Here is a 16,105-nt window from a genome sequence, read left to right on the forward strand (position 1 = left end):
AATAGATTGAAGCTTTGTGAAACAACATTGGGTTTTAAAGTCCAACAAATCAAGGTTTGATTTGTGGTGGTGGCCGGTGGTATTTTTGACAAAGAAAGATAAACCAACGGCGGCGGTGTGTTTCGGGCCACTGATTTTCGGGACACTAAAATTGGAAGCGGTGGTTGTTTGTTATGTGTTTTTCTATCAAGTAGAAAACGGAATTACAAAACAAGGAAAAGTTTGTTTGAAAGCAACGGTTCGGAATTTTGGTCAGGGGATTAAAGATCAACGCAAAAGGCTAGATTGATTGTCAACGTTGGAAGCGAGATTGACAATCAACGCAACGAGATTGATCGAGATCAATGCAGAGAAGGCGGGATTGATTGTCAACGCAGGAAAGCGGGATTGATTGTCATCGTAGAAGGCGAGATTGACTTTCAGCGCGAGGCGAGATTGATCAGAACAAGTGGATCAAAGAACCAGGTTTTGTTTGCGGAAGGATTATACAAGTTAATGAGTAGGGTTATTTTTATTTGGTTTGAACAAAAGTTAATCAGATTATTACTTGAGAAAAGAAAGTTCGCTAGAATAGGGAAAAAGAAGACACTGAAGATGGTTCAGTCGAAAGATAAAGATAAGGAAGTTGCAACAACAAAGGATGGAGGACATTAATGACTTTCCAGTGCCTGATCCTTAAAGAGACAAATTATACTATTTGGGCGGTAAAAATTAAAGTGCTCATTAATGTTCATGGTATATGGGAAGCGGTTGAACCAAAAGCAGGTACTGATCAATTCGATGAGGAAAAGAATAACATGGCAATTGCATTACTATACCAAGCAATTCCTGAAAATTTGGTTTTGCAAATTGCTAATCTTACTTCAGCAGAAGAAATTTGGGAAGCATTAAAGGTTCAACATGTTGGAGTCGATAGGGTTAAGGAGGCGCGTATTGAGACACTCGAGTCAGAGTTTGATTCTCTGAAGATGAATATTGATGATTCACTCGATGTCTATGCTAAATGGATAAGTCAAATTGCAACACAGCAAGCAGTCTTGGGCATACGATGAATGAGAAAAGATTGGTTCGAAAACTTTTGGGTTCTGTACTAGAAAAGTTTGTTCAAATTGTTGCATCAATTGAATAGTTTGTTGATCTTAAAACTATGCCATTTCAAGAATCGATGGGATATTAAAGGCTTTCAAGGAATGCACGGAGAAGAAAATTGTGGAGGAGGATGTGTCTGGGAAGTTATTATTCAGTGGAGCAAACGGAAAATGGAAGGGCAAACACCATAATTGTAAGCATTGTGGTTGTAGAAACTCAAATCAAGAGGACTTTAGACATAGATGAGGGAAAGGTCGGATGTCAATGAAAAGTCGAGGTGATAGTGGAGTGCAACAGAACAAGAGCCATATAAGGTGTTACAAATGCGATGAACTTGGACATTACAGGAGTGAATGTCCAAACTTGTAAGGAAGAGAGGAGAAAAACTTGGTCCAGGATGAAGACGATGAACCAACGTTGCTGTAACCTGATCTTGATGAAGATGGTCGTGATTAAGGGGGTGAATGTAGTATTAATCACTCGTCATTAAGAAGTACAAGGGTCATAGTGTAATTAGTTAAAAGAATGTATAAGTATACTTAAACAAGTCCGTAAAGTCTAGGGTCTAGATGTGTCAATATGGAAGTTTGTAACTTCCATATAAAAGTATCAATTTCTGATTGGATCATGTAATCTATAAATTTGGCAACAATCAGAACGTTTAGATCATTCAATCAAAGTTCAGTTTGGATCAAAGTGTTGTTCATATCAGTAAGAAATCAATATTCTTTCCCATTGACCTTCATAATAATGCAACGTATAAATATTACAAGGAAGAGAGATATACAAGAACTCACTAAGGAAACACATTAACAACCTATTAAATACAAATATATATACCAATACTGTTGACACATAATTATTGGTTAACACTCCCCTGCAGTTTGAGCCATAGGTTGACGGAGGCATAAAGTGGACCGAAACCGTTGGAAGAGATGTTGGGGTAGACCCTTGGTAAAGATGTCCGCATATTGGTAGTCGGCAGGAACGTGGAGGACTTTGATTGTACCAAGTCAGACCTTCTCTCGAACAAAGTGAATATCGAGCTCGACGTGTTTAGTGCGTTGATGTTGAACGGGAATTTTCGAAAGGTAGACTGCCGAGACATTGTCACAATAGATAAGTGTCGCATGTGTAACCGGGACATGGAGCTCGAGAAGGAGATTACGGATCCAACATACCTCGGCTATAGCGTTAGCAACCCCTCTATATTCGGCTTCGGCACTGGATCGAGAGACTGTTGGTTGACGTTTAGAGGACCAAGAGACCAAGTTTGCGCCCATGTAGACACAATAGCCAGAGGTAGATCGACGTGAGTCGGGACACCCACCCCAATCCACATCCGAGTATGCGGTAAGCTTCATGGATGGAGATGGAGAAATGACGAGACCATGAGCTAAAGTACCTTTGATGTATCGAAGGATCCGCTTAGGTAACTGAAAGTGCGGTTCTCGTGAGGCATGCATATAGAGACAAATTTGTTAAACCGCATAAGAAATATCTGGACGAGTAATAGTGAGATACTATAGCGCACCAGCGAGGTTTCTATATAAAGATCCTTCCGAAATAAGTGGGCCGACTGTAGCGCTTAGCTTGGAGCCTACTTCAACTGGGGTACTGGCAGTCTTACAATCGGTCATGGCAGCACGTGATAAAATGTCCGAAGCATATGTCTATTGAGATAGAAACAAACCACCTTTTTGATTTTGAACAGTGATACTGAGGAAGTGATGTAGCGGGCCTAGATCAGTCATTTTGAATTCTACTGAAAGTGACCTGGTAATTTGGCGAAGTAGCATGTCACAGGAAGCAGTTAAAATTATGTCATCCACATATAATAAGAGGTAGGCCATTTGATCTCCCTTTTTATAAACGAATAAGGACGTGTCGCACATGCTACTTTTAAATCCACACTTTGAAATATATGTAGCAAACCTATGATACCAAGCCCTCGGAGCTTGTTTTAGACCATATAGTGAGTGGTTAAGCTTACAAACATGTTTCGGTAGTGTTGTAGACACAAACCCCGGCGGTTGAAACATATAAACCGTTTCTTGCAAATGGTCGTGTAGAAACACGTTTTTAACATCCATTTGATGAATTGGCCATGACTTTGATACTGCTAAACTGAGAACCGTTTGGATTGTTGTTGGTTTTACCACGGGACTAAACGTGTCATCATAGTCAACCCCAACTATTTGACTATTACCATTAACAACAAGTCTCGCCTTGTATCATTCCAATGAACCATCGACGTTAAATTTATGCTTATATAGCCACATGCACTGAACAACCGGTGCATCCGTAGGTCTCGGTACTAGATCCCACGTATTATTTTCCAATAGAGCGTTATATTCGTTAGACATGGCATTTTCCAGTTTAGATCGTTGAGGGCGGTGATATGGGATTTAGGTAGAGGCGAAAGTGAAGGAGTTGTTACGGTGTTTAGAGAAAGAGGGACGCAAGGTTTAACAATGTCGGATCGGGATCGGGTTTGCATGGGGTGGGAAGAGGTGTTGTCGGTATTGGGAGCCAAAGGTGGCGGTGAATTATGGATCAGGGGTGGTGGGTTATTTGTGGTGTGTGAATTGGGTGGTGAGTGGAGCATGGAAGTGGGGTTGGAGTGGGTTTGAGGTTCGGGTGGTGAGTTGGCAGTAACGTCTTGGGTTTCTAATGTGTTTGAGGGAGGTGATGGAGGAGCAGGTTGGTTAGGGGCAGGGATAGAGGTGGTTGGTTGGGTGAATATTATGGGAGATGGGTCCAAAAAAGAATGTGTGGGTGATGGAACGTTAGGGGTGTTATATGGAAACTGAGACTCGTCGAAGGTGACGTGTCTTGAGAAGATAGTTTTCCCGGTCGAGATGTCAAGGCATCGGTAACCACGGTAGTTTGCGGGATACCCGAGAAAGACACAGGGTGTTAAGCGGGGGGAGGGGGGCTAGTTTGTGAGAGCGAGTAGAGGAGAGGTTAGGATAGCATAAGCAACTGAACACACGGAGGTGGTTATATGAGGGAGTACGATGGTAAAGAAGAGACGTGGGGGAGTGGTTGTTGTGTAACTTTGTAGGGAGAATGTTATGAAGGTGAGAAGCCGTGTGTAAGGCTTCAACCAAAATGAGGATGAGAGGGAGGCATGAGTGAGTAAGGTGAACATGATTTCGTTTATTCGACGTATCATAGGCTCAGATTTTCCGTTTTGTTGAGACGTGTGGGGGCAAGAAAAATGGAGTTGGATGCCGTATTTAATGGCAAAGTTTTTGAAATTCGTGTTGTCAAATTCGGCCCCCCCCCCATATCGCATTGAAATGATTGTATTTGCATGTGGAATTGTGTTTCAATATACTTATAAAAGTGAAAACCTGTCAAACGTTTCGGATTTAAACCGAAGTGGATAAACCCATGTGTATTGTGTAAAATTATCCGTTAAGACCATATAATATTTGTAGCCGGCGTGGCTCAAAACGGGTGAAGTCCACAAATCACAATGTAACATAGCAAATGGTAATAAAGTACGATTAATGGAATCAGAAAATGGTAACCGTTTATGCTTGAAAATCTGACAAGCATGACAAACAAATGGAGTTTGTAACTTATTACATGAAATAAAATTATTAGAACGAAGGAACTCCATGACAGGTTGTCCCGGGTGACCAAGACGATTATGCCAAAAAGTGGAGTCTTTATTATTAGAAGCAAGACAAGCAGTGGCAGCGGAAGCATTGGTGGTGAAAGGGGGTATAGATCACTTCTGCTATTGTGACGACTCGGGATCGTGCCATCCTTGAAATCCTTCAAAGATAAACCAAAAGGATCAAATTCAATAGATGTATAATTATCAATATTGAATTTTCGTACGGATATAAAATTCTTAATAATATTTGGATTAAAAAAGACCGATTTTAAATGTAAGGGTTTGGAAGGTGTAGGTATGGTAGAAGTTCCCGATCCGAGGACTGGAATTATATTGCCATTTCCTACAAATATTGACTCTATTGGTGAATACGGAGAAAAGGTAGATAGTTTACCTTGATCATTTGTGATGTGGTATGACGCGCCTGTGTCAAAATGCCATGGATCATTCATTTCACCAGAGTCCATGGATAGTGCTTGAACTACTTCAGCTAATTGAGTGGGCTGGAGGGGATCAACTTCAGCAAGATGAGCTTGGGCTTGGGCCTGGTGATTACCGGCGTTCTGTTGAGTTGGGATAGAGTTATCAGGCCGGTTTGAAGTATGTCGTGGCTGCCAAGGTTGTCCCCATCCCTGTGTTGGGTATGGACATGGGGGCGCCAATAAGGAGGAGGAGCCCAATAAGGATATGAAGCTGGTGGTGGGTTTTGAACCATGTGCTGTTGTGGACGCATTTGACTTGAGGCACGTTGAGGGGTTTTGTTGCTCCTGTTGTTATCACGACGAGAACCGGAAGGACGACGAGGGTGCGTGTCGCGGTTTGGTGGGTTATGGGATGCGACGGCGGCTGACACAATAGGGGACGATGACATTTTTTCCCGGGCAGCAATCCCCCGAGCCTCCGACTGAAGTTGATTGACATCATCTTCCCATTTGGGAAGAGAATTATTGAGGGTAGATCCGATGGCATCGAAATCGTGTGGTAGACCGCGAACCAAATAGATGATTCGTTGAGTGTTGTTGATTGGACATTTAATAGCCGTCAATTGATCCGAGAGTTCTCGAACACGCTGGCAATACGCGTCAAGAGAGGGCATGGCGGCGAGAGTCAAATTCGTGAGCTCGTGTTGGAGAGCCGCTGCCCGAGAACCCTTGTTATTCAAGAACAAATTCTCTGCCCGCTTCCAGGCCTCGTAGGCGGTAGATTCATCACCCAAGACTTGTTCGAACAATTCGTTCGAGATGGTCCCATAATTCCATTGCAATACTATAGCGTCAAGTTTCTTCCAAGACGGGTACTCGGTGGATGTGGCGGCAGGTGACGGCGAACCGTCGATGTGTTGCAAGACATCAAAGCATGTGGCATGGAGTTTAAAGAGTTTCACCCACGAATGGTATGAAAGTTTTACGCCATCGAGAGTACGGATTCGTTGTTGGATGTTAGTGACGGTATAAACAGGATGAAGGGAATGGGATTTAGAGTCTTGTTTGTCGGCCATGAGGGTTGGATACGTAGGGTACAAGAAAGGAAAAAATAAAGGAAAGCAAGGAGATGGCAATTAGGGTGATACCATGTAAGAAATCAATATTCTTTCCCATTGATCTTCATAATAATGCAACGTATAAATATTACAAAGAAGAGAGATATTATAGGAACTCACTAAGGAAACACAATCAATATTAACAACCTATTAGATACAAATATATATATCAATACTATTGACACATAATTATTAGTTAACAATATCTTCTTATTCATCTATTATATTTATCAATTCAATATCAAAGATCTAGATTGCGCCCGACAGTAGATTGTTTTGTACTCATCATCAAAACGAAATAAGTCAAAAGAAATTAAGGACAAGAAAGCGTTATTACTAATCTACCAAACAGTAGATGATGTTATTTTTTAAAGGATATCCACGACAACTTCAAAAGAAGCATGGGATATTTTGTTCAGAAGATACAAAGGAGATGACAAAGTCAAGGTTATGGGATATTTTGTTCAGAAGATACAAAGAGATGACAAAGTCAAGGTTTTGACATGTGAATTCGACAACCTACAAATGAAGGAAACAAAATCAATTGAAGATTTTTACAACCAGGTTGCCTTGATTACAAATCAACTAAGATTGAAGGGGGAAACCAATATGGCAATGCACGAGAACATATAAATCTGCGTACCTAGTCGAAAACTTAAAAAGTAAAATAAAAACCTTCTGGAATCAGGATAACTTACCATGCACGAAGAGCATATAACATTCATCGTTATAAATTAATACAAAACAAAAATAGCATTAAAGCCAATTAAAAGCCGGCCGGTGGAAGCCAAAAGGTTGCTGCTATGCTAAACTTACGCTCCCCATATACCATTTTTATTAAATATACATCCGTGAACTTATTAGATCAATTATTATTACCTCTTAACATTATTTATATACATATTAGTTCCTACAATATTTTTTTAACTTAATAATCTCTACTACGTATATCAAATAAAAAATTATCAAGTATTACTATTAATTTATTTTTTAGTATTAATATTGTAAATATTTATAATATTTTTTTTTAAATTTTAATAGTAAAAATATTTATTATATCCTTATTTTACCTCTTTATCTTTTACAAATTAAGCCTTAAACCCTAAACCCGAAACCCGAAAACTTAAACCCTAAACCCGAACCCTAAACCCTAAACGCTAAACCCGAACCCTAAACGCTAAATCCGAAACCCGAAAACCTAAACCCTAAACCCTAAACCCGAAATAAAAAAAATGCAACTTGTAAAAAAATATGAAATTCTTAAATTTGTGCTAATTTGGTAATTATATGATTTTAATGGGTAATATGAAAATTGGTTTTTCTAGGAGAGTGGGGGTATGACAAGCAACAAGGTACGTTTAGCCTGACCCCAGAAAAGTTTTATTATTAATGTACTGTGGTTATCATTAGGGATTTTTTTTTACCGTCGTTTAATTTAGTGACCCGCGACAGACAAAAAAGATATCTAGAATGTTATTTAAATGTGATAACAATTGTAAAAATGTTTCTTACATTTATTATCATGTTATAAGAAAGAAATAATGGAAAGAAAAGAATAGAGTAACCTCACCCTAACGTTTTGTTCTTGAGTTTTTATAAAGGAGACGCTTTGTTCTTGAGTTTTTATAAAGGAGGGAAATGAAAGGAAAATTAAGGATAGTTAAAAAGTGGATGTTCTTGAGTTCTTTTAGGATGGAAAGGAAAGAAGTTAGGAGGGATTAAATTAATGTATTTTCCCAATAAGTAATCTTCTAAAAAATAGGATGATTACTAAGGATAACTATTTTTTAACATAGTTATCCTTTCCTTTCCTCTAATTTTCTTCCAACCCAAGAACACACATAATTAAAAAAATTTCATTCACTTCCCTTTCCTTCCCTTTCTTATCCTTCCTTCTCCTTTCATTTTCTTTCCTTGGTTAAAAAACTCAAGAACAGGGCGTAAGAGTACCCACAAGGCTATTATATGTGGGTGTCGTTCGTTGAGGTGGCATGGGATTGACAAGGAGGGAAGGACTTTTGCGTTGTGAGCTAGGGCTGAGCACGGTTCGGTTCGGTTTTTAAGTAAAACCGAAACCGAAACCGAAACCGAAATTTCGTTTTTTCAATTCAAACCGATCGGTTTCGGGTTTTCGGTTTTCGGTTTTTCGGTTTCGGTTCGGTTATATTCGGTTTTTTTTCTTGTTTTTTTGTTCTATTAATTGTTTTATGCAACTAGTTCCTATGTACAAAAATAAATATTAACATTTACTATTCCTTTCACAAACTTTAATTTCTCTTACAAATCTATTGAACCAACAAACTCCTAATTTTTTCGGTTGTTGTCGCATATGGCTTAGTATAAATATATTTAACAATCATTTAAGTTATTTATTTTAATAATACCAAGTTAATTATTTATTTTAATATACCAAGTTAAATTAAACGGTTCGGTTCGGTTTTTTTCGGTATTTTTAAAATGAGTAACCGAATCGAAACCGAAATTTCGGTGTTTCAAAAAAACAAAAAAAAAACGTCGGTTAATTCTTCGGTTCGGTTTTTTCGGTTCGGGTTTTTCGATTAATTCGGTTTCGGTTCGGTATTTTCGGTTTTCTGTTCACCCCTATTGTGAGCTATGGTGGTTTGTGAGGGAAGTTTGTGGCTGTGGGTGGGGTTGGGAGGGAGGGGGAGTTGTTGCTGCAAACTAGAGGACGGGAGGGTGACCCTTCTCTCATATACACACATATTATATATAAATATATCTATGTGTGTATATGTATATATATATACGGTTTTAATCAAATACAAATGAAATTAACATGTTAATTGTGAGAATTAAGTAGAATAATTATATATGCAGATAAAATAATTATGTAATTACATCATAGAGTAATTATGTAATTACTCTATTATGTAGTTAAATAATTATTCCACTTGTATATATAATTATAATTACTCTACTTGATTCTCACAATTAGCATGTTAATTTCATTTGTATGCTAACTTTCTAACGCAGCGTACTAATAGTAAACTAAGGCCAATCACGCTGATTCTTTAAATACCCGTGATGATACTTCCCCAAACCCCAAATTCTACCCCAAAAGGCAGGATTTTGAAAAATCAATTCGTTTTTGTTAAAATATGATCAATGATCATTCACAAGGCAACTCAATATATTAATAAAGCATCTAAAATTGGTTTGGGCCAACAAAAATAACGATAAGCCGAACAACAGCTCATAAGAAAACCCATAAACTAAACAAAAAATATAAAAGTGGTCCAAAAGTCTATTCACAAGGCTTATTTCGGAAAAATAAACGGGATAAACTGCATACTGCAAGTTATCACAACGTGGCTCACGTTCCAGCGATTGTTTTGACTAGTAGCACGCTTGAAGCGGAGACCCGTAGCCAAAGTTATGCCCATTTTCGTGCAGCACCTCTGTAACCGCGATCTTGAACCTACAGAAACATCATGGGCCCACATCAGTTTCCCATATATATATATATATATATATATATATATATATATATATATATATATATATATATACATGAGACATGGGCAAATTAAGATACCTACTTTTTAAGTAATATACAACTTGTAAATCATAAGGTACACATTCTATAGCATGCAAGATAGGGACACGCTTGTCCATTAAAAAATATGCAAAAAAATAGTTACAACATTGCCCCTTCAACTTTACTCCATTTTTGTAAATTTAAAAAATTGTTACAAGTTTTAACCATCATCTTTACTCATTTATTCCTTTTGATTTTAATTTTAACCAACTTTCCACCAACGATTTTTCAACGGTCATAACTTGTTCATATATTAAAAATATTTTTTTAAAATTGCACCATAAAAATGAGCATTTTATTGTCTTTAATTTGGATATAGTAGAGCTATAGTTTTTGTTCAATTAAAAAAATTAACATGTTACGTATGTGCGTTCACAATTATGTTTTAACGGTTTCTAAGTTAAACCGTGAGCCAAACCGTTTGTTTGATTTTTATTGTCATTGAAAACCAAAATTGAACCGTTAAAAATTCAAACTGAATCGTTACAAATGGCTTGATTTCACGCATTGAATTTCAATAATAAATTTACACTCCATTCCGTTTTTATGGCCTGTTTTTTGTGTAAACCGTAAACCGAACTATTTGCTATGGTTTGAACATTCAGAAACCAACTAATTAAAAGTGGTGATTGGTTTAAACATTTTCAAAGTTTTAAACGAACCTTAAACATCCGTAATTGTTACATGATTACCAAGATTTTTTTTCCGCCGCATCGCGCGTGCACCCGTCTAGTATATATATATATATATATATATATATATATATATATATAATTTTAATGATTTTTTAATAAGAATTTGATGTTGTGAAAGAAGGCAGGAGGTTTTGTGAAAAATTTGAAATACGATATCGTGAATGTATGGCTTTATGGGTGCTCTAGAGTTATTAGAATGTTTGAACAGTTTTTTATATTATATTTAACGAACTCTAATTTGTAAGAAAGCAGACAGCTAAGTCTTGGCATGTCAATCCAAACTTATCAGTGTGACACATGTGAAATGGCCCATTTTAATTATTGACATGTTACTCAACCTAACCAACCTACCCACTATTCACTTCTAATATATGAAATGATGACTGAATATAGCCGTATAATGTTTTTGGCCAAAATTTGAAGACCTGATTCTTTAATCAATGAATAAAGAACAAGAGAACATTTTTTCAACTTATCGTTGTTCCATTTAAGAGAACTTTCCTGTGAACACTTCGACTTGTCGATGTTCGTTTTCTGCCGTATGAATGCTCTTGAGTCTTGACTACAATGTAGGGATGAGAATGGGATATTACCTGTATTCGTACATGTACATATATCCGATTGTACTCATACCATAAATCAATAAAAACGTGTACCAATACTTGTACCAAATTTTTCGGTATGGTACGGGTATTTCGGTACAGTACCCGTTTTTGTACCACTTTACTTTTTTATTTTGAAATCTCCGACGATCTTGAAACCGATACCGGTACGAATAACAAACAATCTGAATTAGTCCGAGTATCGGTACTTTCATTGGTATGTGACGGTACCAAATTAGTACATGTACCATATTGGCTGTCGATTTAATGATAAGATAGTATTGAAGAACCCTAATTCGGTCACCGACATTAAGTGATTTGTTTGTTGGTTCGAGTATTGGATGTTATATTATTTAATTTCGAAGAAACGTTTGGTACTTGTTCAATAATAACATGGTTGAAGATTTTATTTTATATATTAAATATAAAGAATCCCAATTAAACCTTTATATACTCCAAACACGTACAAAATACCAAATGTACCCGTACCCGTACATATACCTGATTGTACCTGTACCAAAATTCAACAAAAATGAGTACCAATACCTGTACCGAATAAGGTAAATCGGTACAAGTACATGTACGTGTACAGATACGAGTACGGATATTTGGGATTAAAATGTTCAACCATGCTACATTGACACATAACAAATGTCATGAAACTTTAATTTAAAGAAACATTTAGGTTTAACTCAAAGCAAGTGTCTTTTCTTTTTCTTTATTTTGCTTCGAGGCTTTCTGGATGTCCTTCAAAGTAACTAAACGTATGTTCTTTTTTTTTTAACCGGCGAACACGCACCCTGTTAAAATAATAAAATCTACTCCTAAAATTCACCCATTATTCTCTTTATAAGACTCGAACCTACTCCAATGCGTGGATAACACCAGATGCTATTTGCTCTTTATTACTTCAGAGATTGTCCTGAAGTTCCTCTACGGCAATTAAGAGGTTGTCTTGAAGGTCCATACTACAGGTAGATTAACATTCTTTGTTACTTAGAGGATGTCTCGAAGGTCCGTTACAGTAATTAAAATTATTTTCTTTATATTTAAGGCTTTTAGAAAAATAGGAACTAGAATGATGCTAAAAATTACAACCAGGCTGGTCAGCTGGCACATAAGTACAAGAAAAAAAAAAACTCTTGCAACTAATCATACTTATTGATCAGTTGCCAGTAGTTTACAAGATTTTGTGACTGGTCAAGTGAAGCTGCTACAATTACACTGATCTTATCAAATTAGTTGATCACTGTGACATTCGTCAATTTCAGGTTAACTCCGTTAACTCAACTCCGTCAATTCAAACTTAAAGATCATTGAATCTATAACGCACACCTCATTACATTTAAACTAGGGTTTAAATGACGCTTGACACTTACTACATGTGTAGTCTTTCGGGAATTGCACCGAAACGCAAACGAGTTGACCCAAACCATTAGTGAATAAACGAAAAACGTCAAAACAATAATTATGTGATAATTATGTGTTAGACATATGTGTTACTTGATTATATTATGTGTGATGCTAAACAAGAAACAAGAACTAAATTAATTAAGCTAGAAAAGTAACATTTGAAAGTTGAGGGACTTAAGTGTAACATATTGTTATTAAATAATAATAAACCTAAACCCTAACACTCTCTTTCTCTCCTCCCAAACCGACGGCAGCCCCCCCCCCCTGTCTCCCTTGCGATCGGCTCACATACACACACATATCTCTTGGTTTTTGATCTTGTTTTTCACAATTGAAGCATCCTACACCCGATTCTAGTATTCTTCTACCTTCCTCTTGCTTATTTTTGTGCTTTGGAAGGTATAATTATAAACCCTAGGTCCGATTTTTATATGTGATTGTGTTCATGTGTCTTGTTTTGATTGAAAGATGTATTGATTGTTGAATTGATAGCTAGTATTGGTGTTATTGCATGTTAATCGTTTGTTTCTTGATTTTGAGTTCAAGCAAAACCCTAATCATGTATGTAATGTGTAATTGATGTGCATGGATAGTGATTATGGTGTCTAGAATGTCATATGAATGGATTGTGGTCTATAGATGGTTAATATGTTGAGTTTGGATGCAAACAGTTTCTGGACAGATTATGTTGTTGATGTTCAATTGACTGTAACGGGGTGTAAATGTGAAAATTGGTTGAGATTATTGATACTACAGTAAACTAGGTTGAGTCTAGTTTCTAACGAATATAAATTTGCAATTTTTGAACGTGTAAAAGTTAACTTTTATGATTTTACAAAAACGTTGTGCAAAGCTGAGTTGTGAGACCTGCTGTTAGGTTGTTTTGTAAATATTATATCTCATGAATTACAAGACCAAATGGGTTGGTTCCACTTCTGGAAGTTAACTTGTTGAGTTAAGAACCTAACCCAATTGGTCTTGCAATTGTTGGATTTTTCATTCAACGGGAATTTCAAATAACATTCTGTTGCGCATGAATTTGACTGTTATGAGCTTGCTGTAATGTTTTGATCATTGTGAGAAATCTATGTGGAATAAAAATATAATAAAATATGTTCTGGAAACCTAATTCATGTATGCTTTTGTGAAGATTTTTTGTAAATTAATTGAGATGCTATGATCGGTGGAATAGTACAATCTTTCAAGTAGAATTTCTGTCTCGGTGAAACTAACTGCTGAATTTTGTGAAAATGCATGAAACATGATAATTGCTAGTTAATTGTTATGTTTTGACCAAATTGCCCCTGCGGGGAATACTTGCTAAATAGTTGTGGTGTTTTGACCAAATTGCCCCTGCGGGGAATAGTTGCTAGTGATGTACATTATTAATACATGACACGTAAATAATTGTTCACAACATGTAACGTATCACAAATGTACTTGTTAAAGTCACACACGATTCACAAACGAAACACGAAACGTAATATTTGCATAGGTATTACGTGCCGGGTCTAGAGACTCGTTAATAGCTTGAATACTTAGAAAATCTCTTTGTTGTTTTAGAACGCAAGAGAGAGTTTTCTGTGACGCGCATCACTTGGTGAATTATTTTTGGGAAATTCTTCGCAAACAGTGAGTTTCACTTACCCCTTTAAACTGTTTTAAACGCTTTTCACTTGGGGGAGATAACATACTCCGAAAAACGCATTTAAGATTTTGTTAGTAAATTATATATCACTTGTAAAGGCTAAGTGGCAAACGAAACAATTGAAGTCCTACACATCGAACCGGTTAATATTTGGATAATAGCGAGTCACTGTTGAGTAGTACTACTGGGTTTGACAAACCCCACCCAACGCTAAGCTCGACTGGAGGTCGAGTGGGTGTAATTTTGGCTAACACATTACCATGGTCTGGATGACCTGGTGGCAAGGCACTTGATAAACAGTCAGCTTCGGTGTCGAACACTTAGTAATACTTGTTGTATAGGCTAGCTACCTATCGATATATAATTGATTTAACACTATCTGGTAAACGCAAAACGCTGAACGCATAACGCTGAACGCAAAACGCTAAACGCTTTATTTTACATTAACTTGTGAACTCACCAACCTTGTGTTGACACTTTTAGTATGTTATTCTCAGGTAGCCGAGGCGGGCGCGCGGTATAGGATCATGCATTGCTTGAAACGCTTTTGTTATGCAAACTATTTTTAAAACTGTTATCATTTGGTTTAAGTCGTCCTGCGTGACGCAACATTTATTTCATGGTTTTTACGCTTCCGCATTTAATTACTCGTAAACGTTTTCGTGGTTTGAAAACTTTGTTTTATGGTTTGATTATAACTAATGAATCCGATCCTGTTAGTTCACACCCTCTGACGGTAAAACTCCGTTAGTGGATTTTGAGGGTGTGACAATTACGAGCAGCTTGATCTCAAGGATGCATGGCTCGCGAAGGTTCTCTACAATAAGTCAACAATTAAACACATTTTCTTACTTTGTAAGAACATCAGATTTAACAACCTTTCCTTTACACCTTTACAATGCCAACACCGTTCCCCCCTTTGGCAAGACATATTTTTAATGTTAATCAACTTCTATACAAAAACGTCGTCTAGTTGTACCTTCATATAGAGATGCATTGCAGCTCAAAACATTTAATAAGGGCAAAAGTCTTAGAAGCTCACATTAACCTTTCCTTAGTACCGGCACTCGTTATCTAGTCTCAACTCTTGTTCTTTTAACGTCATGTAACCTCTAATCAAGTTACTTTCACTTACTAGCATACTTCTCTTAACCGTGTGACGATTTTTCACGAGTCAAGTTTTCTTATTGAAATTTGAAACCAAAGCATTACAACGATTCATAATTTTTTATAAAAATTTAATTATTCAATAACTTTCATTTGTCACCATTACCCACTATAAAACTAATAGTAAGCCGATTCGAGATGACTAATCTCTCAAGATAGTGACTCTTTGAGCAGGTTAAACTCCAAAGAAATAATAGAGAGAACGAGGCATTGTTTTATCAATTTTTTTTTTAACATTAAACATAACAAGAAGGCCTTATATAGGCTTACAAACTTGAAGAGATAAACGTGCATGTGTAGGAACTGTTGAGAACATGGACTTATATGCAACTAACCCACTACACTAACTTAAAGCAAACATGCATGCAACTTGAATGCAAACATAAATATCAATAAAACTAAACGTGGCTTCTTGAACGTGGATAATTGGTTATTGATGTGTTCGGCTCGTATCAAAAACCCACATGACTAAAATAATATGCTTACTCGAGAGTCAAAACGAACCGTCTCTCATTTTATTTATTCTCAATAATATTAAGTATTAACCAAATCCTAAGGTTAAAAGGTTTATACCTATTGTTTTAGGTAACCCCTGTAACTGGACCATATTTCTCTAACAAGTTAAATCCAAAACGTGCAACGCTCTATTTTTCTCTCTTGCCCTCTCTTTTTCTCTTCTATGATTATATATGCACAAATATATTTGGTGTTATTCGGGCCGAATGAATTTTATTTTTTTTTTAAATTAGTGTCACAGATAA

This window comes from Bidens hawaiensis, unplaced genomic scaffold, assembly GCF_021521415.1.
Source record: "Bidens hawaiensis isolate Kalapana, Puna unplaced genomic scaffold, B.hawaiensis_p1.1 tig00052981_1, whole genome shotgun sequence".
Taxonomy (NCBI): Eukaryota; Viridiplantae; Streptophyta; class Magnoliopsida; order Asterales; family Asteraceae; genus Bidens; species Bidens hawaiensis.